Below are 18,665 nucleotides of genomic sequence, written 5' to 3'. Positions count from 1 at the left end.
AGCTCGTCCAATATGCTGCAAATCAATTAGAGCCATTTCCACAACTTCGTTATCTGGATCAGCAAGATCATTTATTTGTGGACTGACGCATGTACACTGTGCTCCAGGTCTGTGTAGTAATGTTATGATGATAAATGATATGATCACCACAGTTCCTGTAAAGAGAAGCGCCTGCCTCAGTATTACTCCTCAACATGCTGAGGTAGAGCAAAGTATGCAAATTTAGCAAACCAGTTGATAGTATTTGCTAAAACAAGTATTCTCATAGAGATTCCTAAATATGTTGACGATTTGGTAGTTAATTTGTTTGAATTTATACATTACATCATACATTATTATTATTATTATTATTTTTTGCATGATCTGCTTATGCCCCATGGAGGGTTGGGTTTAAGGGTGGACATTTTTTTTTTCTTCTAAAAATTTATGTTTTTGGATAACTCAAATTGTACAGATTTATATGAAAGGCAATCTTTTGGCAAAATAAAAGTATTTACGTTTTCGGTAACACTTTAGAATAAGGTTCCATTAGTTAATGTTAGTTAATGTATTAATTAACATGAACAAACAATGAATAATACATTTATTACTGTATTTATTAATCTTCGTTAATGTTAGTTAATGAAAATACAGTTATTTATTGTTAGTTCATGGTAATTCACAGTGCATTAACTAATGTTAACAAGCACAACTTTTGATTTAAATAATGCATTAGTAAATGTTGAAATTAACATGAACTAAGACTTATAAATGCTGTAGAAGGATTGTTCTTGCTTAGTTCATGTTAACGAAAGTAGTTAACTAACATTAACTAATGGAACCTTATTCTAAAGTGTTACCACGTTTTCTTATTAAATCATGTTGGATGTTTCATCCAAAAATAAGAAATTCTGTCATCATTTACTCACCCACCTTCAAGTCATTTCAAACTCATATGACTTTATTTCTTCCGCGGAACCAAAAATAAATTATTTTAAAGCATGCATCCACTGTTTTTGCCCAAACAGTCAAAGTTAGTGGGGTCCAATTGTATTAAACCTCTTCGACTTTCATTGTATGAACAACAAAATATCTTCAGAATATCTTCATTCATGTTCCACAGAAAAAATAAGCAAATAAGTAAATTATGACTAAATATATATATTTTTTTCCAATAATGCTAATTGAGCAGTATTTTTCTAAGTGGTGCCTTGGGTGGTTTAGGCCTGTGATGGAGAAATCAAATATGACAGGAAAACCACCAGGTGGCGGCAAGTCCCTGTCTTTTATGAATAGATTATTGAATCATTGACCCAAATGATTCGTTCAAAAACAGATTTGAGATTTATAAGGAGTAAATGTTCTTCTCTGGCGTTGCATGGAACTATATTCATTGGTGAAAAAAAAAAAAAAAAAGACAATGTTGTGCCTAAAATGTGACTTGCTCATATTAACTTCTTGTTTTTAAAACAGTTTTTGCACAATTTATTATTTTTATTTTTTTGAAAAAAAAAAAAAATGGTACTTGAAAAAAATCTTATATGATATAGTTAAATAAAAAATCCATACAGGGATTTTTTTTTGCCCTCATAATTTGAATTATAGGGGCATCTAATCATCTTAATCATGCAGTGAATGCTATGAAATCTCAAGATGTGTTTTTGTTTGTTTTTTCAAAGTGAATAACAGACTCGATAATGTCCACAAGCACTGACCTGACATCCAAATTGGATGCTGCTGCATTAAAGTGCTTTGCATTAAACTTTTCTCCACATTTGTTTCTCTGATACAACATGAACTCTAGTGTGTAAGGCCATTGAGAGCTTAGTCCTTTATCGCATCTTCTACTGTACTTCCTCTTTGCTCTTGCACGTTTTGCTTCATGCAAATGTGTAGTGGTTTAGCAGCAATGCAGCTGTTTATAGTGTTCCTCTAAACAATCGGCTTGGCTCTGCTGACGTTTGATTTGGCCAGAGACACACTGGCCTGTGTCGACAGTTATTGGATTACGTGGTCATCATGATAAAGATGTTATGTAACCAGCATCATCCTGTTTGCATATTTATCCTTCATGTCTACTATCACCATCAACGCTTGCTGAAAATTAACCCACCATTTTCTGGAATAGTGTTGTCTTTAGCTCAGCGTTTTAGGCTTAGCAGTGCATACTGTGCTATGGTAGTAGTAATAAATGGATTTTTGGAGTAGCAGTTGCCCCTTGGCTCAAATCTATAGGAGCAGCTTTTCAAATCCTGATCCAAAGCGTGAGCATTGATGGAGAGAGGCACTGGCTCCAGATCAGAAAGACAGGGAGACTCCAGGGTGTGGTTTGCTGTGGGAAAGGCTGGAGTGCACTCTCTAGTCATCCCCTGTGTGACCCCTGAAGCACTGCTCAGGGCTCAGGAGCGCTGGTACATCCTGCCGCTGGGTGTGTGAGAGCAGGGAGATGGCCACACTTTCCTGTCTACGCCAAGACTCCATCTGTGCCGGTGTGTGTGTGTGTGTGTGTGTGTGTGTTCAGGGTCCAAATTAAGGTCAGCAATCACCTTCTCAGTCACAATCCAATGTGTCTTTCTGAATAATGTTTCACTGGACCAGAGCGTTTTGGGTCACTATACATTTCTGCAAAACTCCAAAAGATGTACCTTTACATCCAATTCACGGCAGTTTCCGGCTGGAATGAACACTAGTTGTACATTTAGCAGACACTTTTATCCAAAGAGACTTACAGTGCATTATTTTTTCACCAGTAAGTGTGTTCCTTGGCAAACAAACCCATGTCCTTTTGTGCTGCTAATGCGATGCTCTACCACTGGGCCACAGGAACTCACATTTATTCCTATTCAAATGTATTCCTTTTCACACAAGTTATGGTTACAGGAGCAGATTCTTATAATAAAAATGAAACATGTTTGTGTGCAGTTCCTTGTGCAATACAATGTTACGAAATCAAAAATCTTTGACCGTGATTTTACATTTGATTCACTTTACTAGCTGCATATGTATGGCTTTTCCGACAAGCTAAACTTGCTTGGTAGCGCACCTGGTACAGCATTCACTTGTGTTACGGTGCAACACGAGTCATAATACACTCAATAAAAGAGCTCAAGAAGCAAGTTAAACTGGCATGGTTGCTTCAGAAAAGGTTTTCTTTTTTGTTAACACTATCAGTTAGGTTCAGAGTAGAGTTCAGAGTGGGTGGTATTTTCAAACTGATATAGAATTAGCTTTTTAGCACCACTCACTGAACTTTTCACATTTCGCTTAACATGGAAGAACACTTGTTTTAAAAATCTGTTGTTATTTGCAGTTATGTGAGTAACCCATAATTGGACTGGTTAACACAATTCATTAACCAGCATTAACTTCAAATGTATCTTTAAAGATATTACATGAAGAAATTTAAGAATATTTTTAAGACTTTACAGTAGGTGATGTCAATCAAAAACGGAGAGTAGTTTCAGAAGCAGATCACTTATTTTGCTGAGATATTATTAATAGTTTTCTTATGAAAACCTGACAGATGAATGGTGAAATATGACCTAAAGTGTGTATTATATCCTTCATGTTCTTTTAAGATGGACTTTCCTGTTGTTTTGCCTCCCAGATTCTCCTAGTGATGGATGTATGAAAATAATGATAGTCATTTTGCAATTAACCCCTTATTTTCTCTTCGGATTCTTTGAATTTGTTCCTCTGACCTAATCAAAGCCCTCTAGAGAGAGACATTACTGAAGCTTTAATCTTGTGTTGCTTCACAAAGTAGTTTGAAACGCAACTATTATATAATATAGTGAAGTCATGTCTGCTTCTGTAGAAAAATTAATCAAAATAAACCGTCAGGAGTGTCTCTTCAGTGTATAGATCAGTCCCGGTGTGGGAGAATTCATTGCATTTATTCATGCTCATCTGCAGGCTCGGAGCCTCCAAACATTAGTAATGTAATATTTTTCACAGAAGTCGTTTGAAGTGTGTTATCAAGTTGAAATTTTGTTTACAAACAGATCTCATAAGATTGTAAAAACTCATAAAGTATTAACTGTGATTCTTTAATGTTAATTATGTTTTGAGCTATTAAAGTTGATTTAAACAGAATATGAAGGTTACACTCTAAAAAATGCTGGATGGCTTCAACCCAACTTTGGGTCAAATTTGGACTAACACAACTTTTGGGTTAAAATTTTAATTTAAAAATGTAACCCAAATGTTGGGTTAGTCCTTATTTAAGCCGAAGTTGAGTTGAAACAACCCAGGAAGAGTGTAACAGAGTAAGTAGGGTCAGTGTTGATTTCTAGGGACTGGTCTGTCCTTCTTTCAAACCAGCTACACTTTATCCATCCGCATCTGTCCCTCAGAATTGTACCCTGTTGTCTTCACCCTCCGTGTACAATTTCATGCCTTCTCTTTCTGTCTTATTTCTCTGTGTTCCCATTATTCCTCCATGTTCCCATCATTTGGTTGTTTAACATTCTGCCAGCTCTGCACTGCAGTACCTGAGACCTGGCATGAAAATGACAGAAGAGAGAGAGAGAGAGAGAGAGAGAGAGAGAGAGAGAGAGAGAAGAGAGAGAGAGAGAGAGAGAGAGAGAGAGAGAGAGAGAGAGAGGACGAGGTTTGGCTTTGCCTGCTACAATCTCTCCTTCTTTTTGTTAGCAGCTTGTCGACTGTGAAGAACTCAATTCCTCTTCCTCTCAATCACATCCTCCTGTAGTAAATTTACAGATTACAGTTTTGATCACTTACAGATTGCTCATTATATCTTCTCATTCCTTTACTCACAGACTCGATTTTGTTTTGTTTGCAGTCTATGTTAATTCAGGCTATTAATGAACTTTTTTAAGTTTCGGAGCCTTAAGCTCTCAAACAAGATAAATGCTCCTGAGAAGAGAAATTGTATATATGTTGTTTCCAGAAAATATATCTTTATTTTATTTAGAATATTAAACTTTATTATTTTTGTTGTTCCTTTACAAAATATATTTTTAAGTTGGAACAAGTAAAACATCATTAAGAAAATACAATACTTTGGAATAAAAAACATAATTGTGTAGCACTTGAAGCTGCATTTAATGCATGCAAGGTGCTATATGAATAAACATATTTTTATTATTTAAAATTTTACGCAATTTTATTATTATTTGAATGGAAGTGATATTATCTTATGCATTATTTCTTAAGTAAATCCATCTTGTTTTTTTATTGTGTAAATATATTTGTACTGGACAACTTTTTTTTTTTTTTTTTAGCTTTTTTGCAGTGTAAGGTTTCTGTGTACACACCTGTGTGAAAGCTTAGACAACAGGAGGGAAGCTATTTGAAGCTATTTGTCATGGTTGCACAGGCAGAAATTCACAGGAAGACAGGAAGTAAGTGGTTAATAAATGACGATATGCTGTAAAGAACAACTCTTCAGTGGAGTGTGATGTTAGGACGGCTCCCTGCCATGATTCCTGTGGTGCATTTCCACTGTAGCTCTGAGAAAAGCTGTATGTATTTGCATAATTTGCTTGTTAAGTCCTAAATTTTCCTTTCAAATGTTTGTTGGTCAACAGTTTGTGTTTTAAGAGAAAGAATAATGGTCTGGCGCCCAAGTTAAAGTGTATATGAGATTGAATCAGTGAGTAATCAGATTTTTTCATCCTGTTTCAAAGAAAAAGAGTACAACATCACAGCAAACCCATCAAAACTCTTTGCACTGTCCCCACTGTCTTTTCTCTTCCTTCCTTCCTTCTGTTTTTCCTCCGTTCCTCCCTTCTTCCTCTCATGGTCTGCGTGCGGGGAGTGAGGTAACCTTGATGCCCAGATCGGTGACGTCATTCAGGCTCACTGGGGAATATTCTCTCTCTCTCTCTCTCTTTCAGAATCACACAAAGACAGACACACACACACACACACACATATACACATACACACACACAGTGTTGTTCTGTTTAATCAATGACACACTCAAACCAAGAGTGGCATAGCGAATGGGAAAAGAGAACGTACATTTTCTAAGAATACGCATTTTGTACCGTTTTACCCTGAATGGCTACATTAACACTGCTATTGAACGTGGCTCAAATTATATATTTTCTAGTGTGAACAGCAAAAATCACACTGAATCTGATTTCATATGTGGGAATCATTTTAATATGCTAGAGCTTTTAGCATATTCAGAAATGCTTCTGTTGAGTTTTACATCATATTTAAATAAAACATTCAGACTGAAGGTATAAACTGAACAATTTACATTAACTACAGAATGTTTTGATTAATTCTAGTAAGCATTCTAGCTTCTGCATTTCGGATCAGTTGAGCTTGCATGACATCCACCCAGTAATTACAATAATCTAGTCTTGAGGTCATGAATGCATGAATTTGTCCTTTGACATTGATGTAATTTAGAGATAATTCTAATAAGGAGAAAATGCTGTTTTGCAAATGTAAGAAATGTGGCCTGGAATACTGTCAAATAGTACACCCAGGTCCTTAACTGAAGACCAAGGCCTTGCCAGAACATCCATGAAGAAACACATTGTATTCTAGGTTATTATGTTTGGAGGTTTTTGGTTCAGTGTAAGACCTCTGTAGTTCATCTTTTAAAATGCAGTCCATTCGTTTCGAGAATTTGTAGTTTTTTTCTGACCTTGTGGAAATATAGAACTGATTATATTATTTAAAAAGTGGTCCTAGTATTAAGCCTTGTGGCACACCATCGAAATTGATGACACCTTTACATTAATTGCTACAAAGTGATAACAGTCAGATAAATAAGATTTAAACTATATGCTAATGCCATTCCACTAATGCCAACATAAGTTTCAAAACAATGTTGTGGTCAGTAGTATCAGCATTAAGCACCAGTAATACTAAGAGAGTGATGCAACCATGATCGTGAAAGGGCCCTCTGATGAGTGCAGCTTCAGTGCTATGATATGGTCTAAATCCTGAATGAAATTCCTCATAGTTATTTCCCTCCAAATGTCTTAGTATTTGGTTTTTCACAATTTCACTAGCAGCACCTGAGCTGCATGAACTTCATACGTTTGTGTGAATCCTGAAGATAATGTTTGAAGAAAAGTGTTCACATGATCAGTGTCACAAATGTGCTTAAAAATAATAAATATTACATTATGCATTTTGTAGATGCTTTTATCTAAAACTGCGTTTAAGGTGTATAGTTTATCAGTTCATGCTTTCCCTAAATATCAATCCAATGACCTTGGTCTGTTTTAGCTATGGGGGCATTATTGTAATCAACATTCCTTTGCATATTTTAAAATAAAATTTCAGTATGGTCTCAGAATTTATCTTATTATTATTTTTGTAATTTTTTTTTTTCTTTTTTTTTGCAGTATGGCGGAAATGTGAACAGTAAGAATTAGGCAACACAGATTATGTATGTAGGTATTTTTTTTTACACCTTTATTTAATAACTACCCTATTTATTTCCTTAATACATAATCAAGGACTTGTTCTGAGTGAATGATTCACCAGTGCATGTTATTGTAAAATGATTTCATACATAATCAAAATGCAGTACCTTGTTCTGCATGTGTAACAACTTTCCTTTCTGACTAATGTCACCAGTCTGTTTTAAATCCCAATTAAATCCCAATCCCCTCCCTTTAAAGTCTCCATTCTACTATAAAACACACATTTAACATTCTAATCAATTCCCTGCAGACAAAATCGAGTTCTTCCCTCCATTCTTCATCATTGACAATCAGGTTACGTTAAAATTATGAAAATAAAATGGGTTGCAGATGGCATTTCACATTTACCTTATTGCCAAAAACATAATTTCACAATGGGCAGCTATCAGCAGGTCTTCTTACGTTCTGCTTATTGGTTTCCAGAGATGGGGGGGCTTGTGTGAAGTGCACTCAAGTGTCTAACTACATCAAGCCATGATGGGCTGCAGGCACAGAACAGAATGGCCTTTTGTACCACAACAGTACGGCTCTCTGTCCCTGTACCCTTTAACCGGCCACAATGGAAGCCCCCTCTAATGGTGCAGAAGTGTTAGAGCACTCTGAGCCGGCAGCCTGAATGAAGTCCCTCTGAATGAGCGGCCAAAGGACTGTGGGAATAGTGGCTGGTGGAGTTATTTTGAATGGGGGTTTCTGTGAAGCTAATATGTACTTAGGAAAGGAAGGGTTGCGATTTGTTTTTATGTGGTATGTCCCGGTGGATACTCTAAACAGCTTGATGCAAATGTATCTTATAAACTGTGAGATGGTTGAGCCCATGCTATTTTAACTTTTTTTTTTTTACTCTTATAAATCCCATATGACTATCGTTCTTCTGTGGAACACTGATGAAGATGTTGAAAATAATGATTCAGAAATACAGTTTAAATTTAGATTTAGACTATATGAGTATTTTAGACAAGTTTTCGGGTGCTTTATGGTGTTATTTATACCTTTTGGAGCTCGATAGCCACAAGTCATTACACATTTATTTGGAAAGGGGAAGCATGACAATTCTGCTAAACATTTTATTTTGGGTAACTTTAAAAAGTATTTGAAATGATACAGCCATGAATGATACTGTAAATCATGTGGCTTGTACAGAAGAGTTTTGCTGCTGCATTTCTACGAAGCTGGACCTGGAAATGACCATTTTTGTATCTAAGATTCGAATTTGTGTCGCCCACATGAGCACCATGGCTTAATGTGTAAATAAATAATTACAGACTTAACTTTTTTGCCTAAACTGTCTCTATTTGGGGGCATTTTGGAGGCCAAGCGTCATTATTACATTATCAAACTTGGGCAGTTTGAACAAATCCCTAACATTATTTCTGTCATGACGACTCTCATGACAATGTTAATGTATTTGTTCTTGGCAGAATAGATCTGCTATGCTGCTGATGCGGCAGAGCAAGTACCGAGACTTGCTGCTGCCAATACATCCACAAGATGCTGTTGCAAATATAGCATACATGAAATAAACCCATATAGCATACATGAATTACCTCTTAGCAGATCTACTGTATACAGGTGGAGCTGGGGGAGGGTTTCTGAAGCAAGCCTCAACTGCTACTGTAAGCAATAGTAGAGCTCTGCACGGGCCTCAAATTTAGACCCTAGTCTGGCCCTGGCCCGAGACGCTCAGGCCCTAGCCTGGCCCGTGTCTTTTGGACCCAAGCCCATCTTTTTTCCCCCTCCTCCCTAAACAGCTTATACTACTGTATTAGATATTAAAATAGCCTATGTTTGATCAGTCTAGCCTTCTCAAATCATCACAACTTGCCTACGTTAAACGTTAAACCTAGATAAATGTGCGTTATATCCAATAGTTTGTCAGACGCTTTGCATGACATAGAGGTGCCAGTGAGATATTTTTTCAGTGGATTGGCTGCCATTTTTGCTCATAATGGTAAGAGTAATCATTTGTAATTGCAATTGCAAAAAATTGCACTTATATTTGTGTGTGCTCACAATATCAACAAAAAGTTGTGCTTTTATAAAATAAAGAAAACAAGCACGATGTGAAAATAAACACTGTCGAGCAGCTCAGTCTTGTGGTGTTTCCAACTAGCTCAGCAATTGAAATTTTTTCATCACTAATTGATGCATGTCTAAAATACGAAAAAAAAGGTGTTACGACCCTGTTTAGATAAGAAAGCCATTCTAAAAGGCAACAAACACCACAGTGGCCAGGGCAAAAAGTTAAAGGTTTATAATGAACTCCGTATGTATTAAAACGATAACATGGAAGAAGCAACTTCTCTCTTTTTCTGGCTGTTACTTTACTTTGTTACTTTAATACTCTCCTCTACTTTATCACGATGTTGCACAAATCAAGCAGCCACCCCAGGCATTTTTCATAGGGTAAACTGTTTACTTTTCCTGTTACCATCATCCCTTCAGTAAACACCCCAGTTGATTGTCCCTCAAAAAACCTTTTCTTCGTGTCTCAATCTTCCTCCTATTCTCACAGGAACTCGTCACTGTGGTTTTCAAACTCCCCTGCTCGTGTTGTTTTTCTGTGCATTCATCTGCTCTCCTTCTTCCCTCCCATCTGTCTGAAAGCGTTCTGCTCGTTGTTTATGGTCTCTCTGTGACGGAGGCCACCACCACAGAGAGAAGAGAAAAGGAAATGAGAAGGCAGTGTCTTTCTTGTCTTTGTGGCATGTGAGAAACATACAGTTCTTGTTCTTGGTTCGGTGTTTTATGGCGTGTTGAATGAGGGATTGATTTATTGTTTCATTTTCCTGCTCTTCGGGTGCAAATAACATTGCTGACTTAACGGAAAAGGTGAGAATATATGCACAACATTCTGTTTTCCATGGGCTGTTTCAATATGTTTATGGTGATGTTTCTGCCATTATTTCTCAGACAGTTTAGCTTTAGTACAAATAGCACATTGCTTTCACTTTGTATGGGTAGCATTTATCATTATTTGCAGTTAATGTAAACAAAATGCTATTTGTAGATGTTTACATTTAGTGCAAATAATATCAGCACTTACATCCTCTTGTGTCTAGTCTAAATAGCATTTGGGTCAATGAGGCCACAAAAGAAAATCTAGTTTATGAGAAAATATAGATTAAAAATGTGTAAAGTTCATAGAAATGTATGGTTCAAGATAGGCTGCTGTACTGATAATGTTTGATTAATGTTCAAGTGGGGCATGGCTTATAATAGTGAGCCTTTTTTTGTAATTATAAAAAAAATACATAAAAATGTGGATTTAGATATAGATGTATAGGTTATCGGCTTTCGTTAATAATTATCGGTTATCGGTATTGTCCAACATTTTTATATCGGTGCATCCCTAACCTATTACTCTATAATTTTTTTAATGAATTTCAGTATCATAGTAAGAGTGTTTTTTTTTTCTTTATCACAGTCTATACATTTTCCCTTTAAAACACATTAAAAAAATACTTTTATTTAAAAAGTTTAAAACAAATTGCTGTGTTCAAGTCATTTTCTATATGAAGTGCATTTCTTATTTCATATTTTAGGCTAATAGCTCCAGAAATGTCACCCATCTGTCGTCCTTTAGGAGTCTCAGTTTGCTCTCAATTTAAATTCCCTTTTAGAGAAACAATTAGAATATTAAAATTAGTTATCATTTGTACTTTCATAAGTAAAGGTATGGCTCAAACCGCTTTCTTTTCAGCTTAACATTTCCCTCAGATTGTAGTTGTAGGCAATGCTTATGTTTGAGACTTGTTGTTCCAAGACCTCCAAAAGATGTTTATTAGTCCCACTAAGCAGAATCAGTCAGTGTTTGGATGCAGGAGAGTGTCTGAGGATATGTCTGAGAGATAATTAGTGGTTAGCTCTGTCTGCATAACAGGTGTGAGTGTGCGTGAGTGTTTATGTGTGCATGTGAGTTATTGAGCGGGTCTCTCTGTCGGAGTGTGGAGAGAGGTCATGAATTGAAGAAAAGAGGAAAGGGAGATTGCTGAACCCTGACTTCCGTTTCGTGTCACCACTGAGAGCTCGGGCCAGCAGTTTCTCTCACTCTCTCTCTCGTTCTCTCACACCCTTGTTCGCCCGCTCACCCTTTCACATTCACCCTCTCTGTCTGCACATTTACAGTTACTTTACAAAAAGGAACTAGCTTTTGTTAAAACTTTTTCTTTAATTCTAGTGTAATATGTAGCGACTGAAAGCTATCGGTAGCTTGACTTCCTGAACAAGACTGTGTCTGTGCTGCTTCCAAAACAAATCTCTGTTTGTTGAGCGCTCTGAGTTTGTGGTGGGATCATCTGTTGATTGACCAAAGGGTTTGTTTTTAGCATTTCTTAAGAACTTAAATATCATTTAATGCATAAACAACTGTTTTATTTACCAGAATAACATCTGAATCACCACATCTTAAAGCCATTCATCAAAAGATGAAGCAGAAAGAGCAGCAAACACACTGTATTAGTGAGAACCTTCTTGAAGCACAGTTCTTCTCCATTCGCCCCACACCAATCAATTTTTGGCTAAATTAAAAGAGTAGCTGAAAATAAATGTGTTTAACTTCACTTCATTTAGAATCTTGTGAAAACACTCAGGGCTACATTTGGACTTTTATTACAGAGACGGTGAGAATATATGCACAAGTAAAGCTTACACAACATATTTGCATTCACTCATGACACACGGTTGCATTTTGCACAGGCAGGCACCATATGTTTGTATCTGAAAATATATTTTCTTTAGTGATTGTACTTAGTATCATTAGTGGCATAGAATTCAGGCATGCAAAAAAAAAAAACAAGCGCATTGCAATTTCTTTTTGAAAATAACAATATATTTAATTGCAACCTTTATACCAAAATACATTTTCAATCTTACAATAGCCTACATTTAGACTAAATGCAAATGTGAATGGAATAACCTGTTAAGAGATCAAAACTAGATTTATAATGATTCATTAATGTTTCATTTTATGTAATATGTTGTAATACTGTGATTTTTTGGGGATATTGTAAAGTATGTTTCTTACTGTTTTTTTATAAAAATGTGTTAAATGTTTTAGGAACAACAACGTCTCGGTTACGTACGTAACCCTCGTTCCCTGATGGAGGGAACGGAGACGTTATGTCGACCGACAAATGGGGTCTCACTTGGGAGGCCAATCATCTCTGATTTTAAGAGAAAACGCCAATGAAATTGGCAAGTGGATTAACACACCTGAGCCACTCCCCGTGCCAGCGGGTATAAATAGGGCGACAGGTGCATCCACTCATTAGGTTTTACGCTGAGGAGCCGAGAACGTGTCCCGGCAACAGCGAATGGTTTAAGGTTGTGGCATGGGGACATAACGTCTCCGTTCCCTCCATCAGGGAACGAGGGTTACGTACGTAACCGAGACGTTCCCTATCTGTCGGTCACTACGAGTTATGTCGACCGACAAATGGGGTCCTATGGAAAACGCCATAACCTGAACCTCGTCACAACCCTGAGGCGCTGCAATTGTTGACAAGCCTTGGCGTGCCACAAAAGCTACGCTTAAGGTCGTAACCTTCCCAAAGCCCCAGCGCAAATTCACTGACCTTGGTACCGAAGGGGCCAAAGGGTGAGTACATCGCTGCTGGAGAAGGCCATGCTGCTGTTCCGCCCACATAAAGTAAATGGAAGGGATTTCAACCTTCAGTGAAAGATTGCTTCAAATCTTCCCTATTTGTTCTTTCAGCTGGCAAGACAATGGGGAAGCGAGCCTTTAGGAAAGGTCGCTACGGAGACCACATCCTACCCGTAGGGAGGTGACATGTGGATATACCGATATGGACTGACCCAGGGGGCAGTACTACATATGGAAAGGGTCTCTGAGGCAGGTCCTACCTTGGAGTAGGGATGGAACGGCTGCCAGAAGAGACTGACAGAGCGATCTGTCAAGGGAAGACACGGGTTTGCCAAGAGGGAAACCTTACCGTGGAAGAATACACATATGGGATTACCCGTAGGGAACCCAGCCATATGGACACCTAGCCTAGTACAGGGGCTGACCGGCTCCGGGCATGCTAACGCCAGTACTGGGCCTGGCGACAGACTGCTCCGCCAAGTCTGACGCCGAGGGTGCTGGAGGATGCTCGACCAGGGTACGCCAACCGGGGAACTCTACTGGGAGAAGAAGGCGCTCACATCCCCGTGTTAGGGGGAATGGCGCAGCAAGCGAGACACCCAGCCAGCCCTTCCCGCCAATTACCTGTTACCCAACACACGGGAGGAACTGGCTCTACACGGAGGTTGTAAAACCTCGCAAAGGTGTTAGGTGTCGCCCAGCCCGCAGCTCGACAAATGTCTGCCAGAGAGGCGCCGTGCGCCAACGCATAGGAGGAGGCCACACCCTGTGTGGAGTGGGCCCTCGCCCCCAGGGGGCACGGCTCGCCTTGGGAATGGTAAGCCAAGGCGATGGCGACCACTATCCAGTGGGCCAACCTCTGCTTAGAGACAGCCTTCCCCTTCTGCTGACCTCCAAAGCAGACCAGGAGCTGCTCAGAGCTTCTGAAGCTCTGGGTGCGGTCCACGTATATGCGAAGCGCTCTTACGGGACACAGCAACGACAAGGCTGGATCTGCCTCCTCCAGGGGCAGCGCTTGCAGGTTCACCACCTGGTCTCGGAAGGGAGTGGTGGGAACCTTGGGCACGTATCCAGGCCGGGGTCTCAGGACAACGTGAGAGTAGGCCGGCCCGAACACAAGGCACTCTTCACTTACCGAAAATGCTTGGAGGTCCCTGACCCTCTTGATGGAAGTGAGCGCGATCAGGAGCGCTGTCTTGAGAGACAGGAACTTCAGCTCAACCGAATCCAGCGGCTCAAAGGGACCCCTCTGAAGTCCCGCCAGGGCAATAGAGAGGTCCCAGGAGGGAATCAGGGGTGTCCTAGGAGGATGTAACCTTCTGGCACCCCTCAGGAACCTAACGATCAGGTCATGCCTCCCCAGGGACCGGCCGTCCACTGCATCGTGATGTGCTGCAATGGCAGCCACATACACCTTCAGGGTGGAGGGTGACAGCCCACGCTCCAGCCTACCTTGCAGGAAAGAAAGCACGACTCTGACCGGGCATCTCCGGGGGTCTTCTCGGTGAGAAGAACACCAATTCGTGAACAGACTCCACTTCAGAGCATAGGCCTGCCTCGTAGAAGGGGCTCTAGCCTGAGTGATAGTGTCTACCACTGCTGGGGGCAGATCACTTAGGTCTGCCGCGTCCCGTCTAGAAGTCACACGTGGAGGTTCCAGAGATCTGGACGCGGGTGCCAAATGGTGCCAAGCCCCTGAGAGAGAAGGTCTCTCCTCAGGGGGATGCGCCAGGGAGGGGCTGTCACGAGGAGCATGAGTTCCGAAAACCAGGTCCGGGTGGGCCAGTAAGGCGCAACCAACAGGACCTGTTCCTCGTCCTCCCTGACCTTGCACAGTGTCTGTGCGAGCAGGCTCACTGGGGGAAACGCATACTTGCGTAAAGCCCGAGGCCAGCTGTGTGCCAGTGCATCTGTGCCCAGGGGGGCCTGGGACAGGGAATAGTACAGCTGGCAGTGGGAGGACTCGTGGGAAGCAACAGGTCTACCTGGGCTTCCCCGAATCGACTCCAAATCAGCTGGACCGTCTGGGGATGGAGTCGCCATTCCCCGGGGAAAGTGAGCTGTCGTGAGAGCGCGTCGGCTGCACGATTGAGCTCCCCCGGGATGTGGACAGCGCGCAGCGACTTGAGCCACGTCTGACTCCAGAGGAGGAGATGACGGGCGAGTTGAGACATGCGGCGTGATCGTAACCCGCCTTGTCGGTTGATGTACGAAACAGCCGCAGTGTTGTCCGTGCGGACCAACACGTGCTTGTCCAGCAGTAGCGGACGAAACCGTCGCAAAGCTAGATGCACTGCCAGCAACTCCAGGCAGTTGATGTGCCAAAGCAGTCGAGGTCCTGTCCAGGACCCTGAGGCTGCCTGCCCGTTGCATGTCGCGCCCCAGCCCGAGTTGGAGGCATCTGTTGTGACAACAACGTGCCGGGACACTTGTTCCAAGGGCACACCGGCCCGTAGAAAGGCAAGGTCCGACCAAGGACTGAATAGGCGGCGACACATCAGTGTGATGGTGACACGATGTGTACCGCGGCGCCATGCCCATCTCGGGACTCGGGAGTGTAACCAGTGCTGAAGTGGTCTCATATGAAGCAATCCGAGCGGCGACTGCGGCCGCGGATGCCATATGCCCCAGGAGCCTCTGAAAGTGTTTCAGTGGTACCACTGTCCTGCCTCTGAAGGAACTCAGGCAGTCCAGCACTGAGTGGGCACGCTCGCTGGTGAGACGTGCCATCATACTCACCGAGTCTAACTCCATACCGAGATAAGAGATTCTCTGCACAGGGGAGAGCTTGCTCTTCTCCCGGTTGACCTGAAGCCCCAACTGACTGAGGTGCCGAAGCACGAAGTCCCTGTGATCGCACAACTCTTCTCGGGACCGGGCCATAATGAGCCAGTCGTCGAGATAGTTGAGGATCCTGATGCCCACTTCCCAAAGTGGGGCAAGGGCGCCCTCCGCGACCTTCGTGAAGACACGGGGGGACAGGGAGAGCCCGAAGGGGAGGACCTTGTACTGCCATGCCTGACCCTCGGAAGCAAAGCGCAGGAACGGTCTGTGACGAGGGAGGATAGAGACATGAAAGTACGCGTCTTTCAGGTCGATCGCTGCAAACCAGTCCTGGGGCTGGACGCATTTGATAACGCGTTTCTGCGTCAACATCCTGAACGGGAGCTTGTGTAGGGCCCGATTCAAGACTCGCAGAACCAGGATAGGTCGAAGGCCACCGCTTTTCTTGGGCACGATGAAGTAAGGGCAGTAAAGCCCCGTCCTCATCTCGGCTGGAGGGACCGGCTCGATTGCATCCTTCGCCAGGAGGACAGCAATCTCCTCGCGCAAGACAGGGGCGTCCTGGACTGCCACCGAAGTTTCGAGCATGCCATTGAACTTGGGGGGGTCGCCGGGCGAACTGAATCGCATAGCCGAGTCGAACCGTCCGGATGAGCCAGCGTGACGGGTTGGGCAGCGCAAGCCACGCTCCCAGATACCGTACAAGTGGCACCAAAGGGACAGTCGACATACCCGCAGTGGTGCAGCGATGGGGAGTCGTGCCGGAAGGCCCAGAAGGCACTGCGTCCTGGGTCATCGCAACCACACTCCCCGTGTTCCCGGAGGAACTGGCCAGAGACGCGTGGAGAGGCGTTGCGTCTCCGAACCGCGACCTCTTGGCCGCTGGCGAAAGGGGGCGTCGTGGGTGAGAATGAGGAAGCTGTGCGTCGCTCATTGTCAGCCCACAAGCCTTGCAACTCGGAGGAAGGAGAAATTGCTCTTCCAATGAAAATGTGGGTGCCACTGGCCGTTCGACCAGCGGCGGAACAGAACCAGAAGATTCTCCACCCGGCCCTCCTCCGGGGGAGGGAGTGGCGCTCTCTCCGCCATCTCCTGAAGAGCAGTTCTCCGCATCTCCGAGTTGCCCGTGTCAGGGCCGCTTAGTCGACTTCCTCGAGGACTTTGCAGCCGGGAGTGACACGGGGGGCGCCGCTCTCCTGCGCGGGGCTCGACGCGCCGGCCTCGAAGAACTCTCAGCACGGGGCGGAGCTGGTGTGGAGGACGCAGGGGGGCGCCCTCGGCGACGAGCAGGCTGAGGCACTGCCTGCGACGGAATGGTGGCAACCAGAGGATCACGTCGTGGCAAGATGTGCTGTACGGCCTCAGTCTGCTGTTGTTCTGTCAGGAACTACTGGGCACAGCCCCTGACAGCGTCGCCACACAGGACAGCCTGGGACATGGGAGCATCGAGAAAATGCACTTTGTCAATGTCTCTCATACAGACCAGGCTGAACCTGAAACGGCACTACTGGACCACCAGAGTGGACATCGCTTACCCGAGGGACTGCGTTGTGACTTCCGTCACCCAGAAGGGGGAGGTCAGTCGCCATGCGCAGCTCCTGCATCAACCTCGGGTTGGTCCTACCCTCGAGCATTTGTTAAAGCCTTGGCTTGTTGGGTTTGCAGGATAGCCATGGCATGCAAAGCAGAGACAGCTTGGCCCGCAGCACTGTAAGCCTTGGTAGCGAGCGCGGCCGACAGCTTACAGGCCTTGGGTGAGGGGCGCGGACTATCTCTCCCAGTGGCGGCGTTTTGCGGACACAAGTGCACCGCAATCGCACTCTCCTGCTGGGGAATGTCAACACACCCCTAGCTGCCTCGCCATCGAGGGTAGTGAGGACGGAGGAACGAAATGAGCTGCTTCCGGCCGTAAAAGGGGCCATCCACGACTACATCACTTCCCCATGCACATCCGGGAAGAAAGGAACCAGAGTAAAACGCGGTTGTGAATCGCGCTCCACACCGAGAACCAATCAAACAGCCATGAGCACTCAGGGCTGGCGGTGCATTCACCTCCATCCTGATGCTCACAGCTGCCCGGGCAAGCACGGCTGTCGACTCTGGGTCCAATTCGGCAGTGGCGACAACACCCGAGGGGGGCAGCCCCGCCGAATCTTCATCCACAGAGGTCGAAAACCCATCCCCCGATGCTGCAATCGACATCTGATCTCCGGCGGCAAACTGAATGACCCGCTGGGACTGCCATAAGACAGCCCAGCAAAATCACCCAGCAGCTGCACAGGACAAACACTGCGGAAGGGGTAAGAGGTCCGTGGGGCGTGGCCCGGCGGAGAAGCTCTCACGGTCACCTTCAAATCTCCCAGAGCACTAGCCGGCGGTCCTCTGCTCGAGACAGAGAAACCAGAACGGGTAGTGACAGAGGGGTCTGCTCCCTTCCCTTTAAGAAAGGGGAGACGCGATCACAGCGTTGCCATGGTCACACACGCAGTGCGTGCATGAACCATCCACGAACGCGCCTTCAGCGTGCTGAATGCCCAGACACGGAAGAGAGCGAACGTGGCCGTTGTCAGAGAACAGGAAACGACCGCATCCAGAAGGACGCGGACGAAACGGCGTCTTGAAAAAGACGCGAATCGTCCGTGATTTGCTCTTTTAGAACTGTCTCTTTTAGCCGAAGCGCCCAGGGGAATCGCCGTCTCGCAGGGACACCGCTGTAACGCGCCGTCACACCGACCAGGAACAGTTCAGCAAAAACAAAGATGAATGGCTTTGTAGTGATCTTCTTCATCGACTACTCGGCTCCGAAGCAAAAATCTAATGAGTGGATGCACCTGTCGCCCTATTTATACCCGCTGGCACGGGGAGTGGCTCAGGTGTGTTAA

The 18,665-nt window shown here is 43.6% G+C and overlaps 1 protein-coding gene across 2 annotated transcripts in view; it reads left to right on the top strand.

Moving 5' to 3' along the window:
* LOC128028695 (endothelin-converting enzyme 2) overlaps positions 1-18,665 on the top strand; it is a 56,008-nt gene that overhangs the window by 1,573 nt on the left and 35,770 nt on the right. The window contains exon 1 of one of the 2 annotated variants that reach the window (XM_052615987.1): positions 10,083-10,226. The exons of the other annotated variant lie outside the window; for it this stretch is intronic. The gene's annotated coding sequence lies outside the window, so the exon portion shown is untranslated. Of the gene's footprint in view, positions 1-10,082; positions 10,227-18,665 lie in introns of those variants that run through there. 2 annotated transcript variants of the gene reach the window in all.

The sequence above is a fragment of the Carassius gibelio genome, chromosome A15 (assembly GCF_023724105.1).
Source record: "Carassius gibelio isolate Cgi1373 ecotype wild population from Czech Republic chromosome A15, carGib1.2-hapl.c, whole genome shotgun sequence".
Classification (NCBI taxonomy): domain Eukaryota; kingdom Metazoa; phylum Chordata; class Actinopteri; order Cypriniformes; family Cyprinidae; genus Carassius; species Carassius gibelio.
The sequence above is the reverse complement of the archived record's forward strand: the minus strand, read 5'-3'. Positions and strand labels throughout refer to the sequence as shown.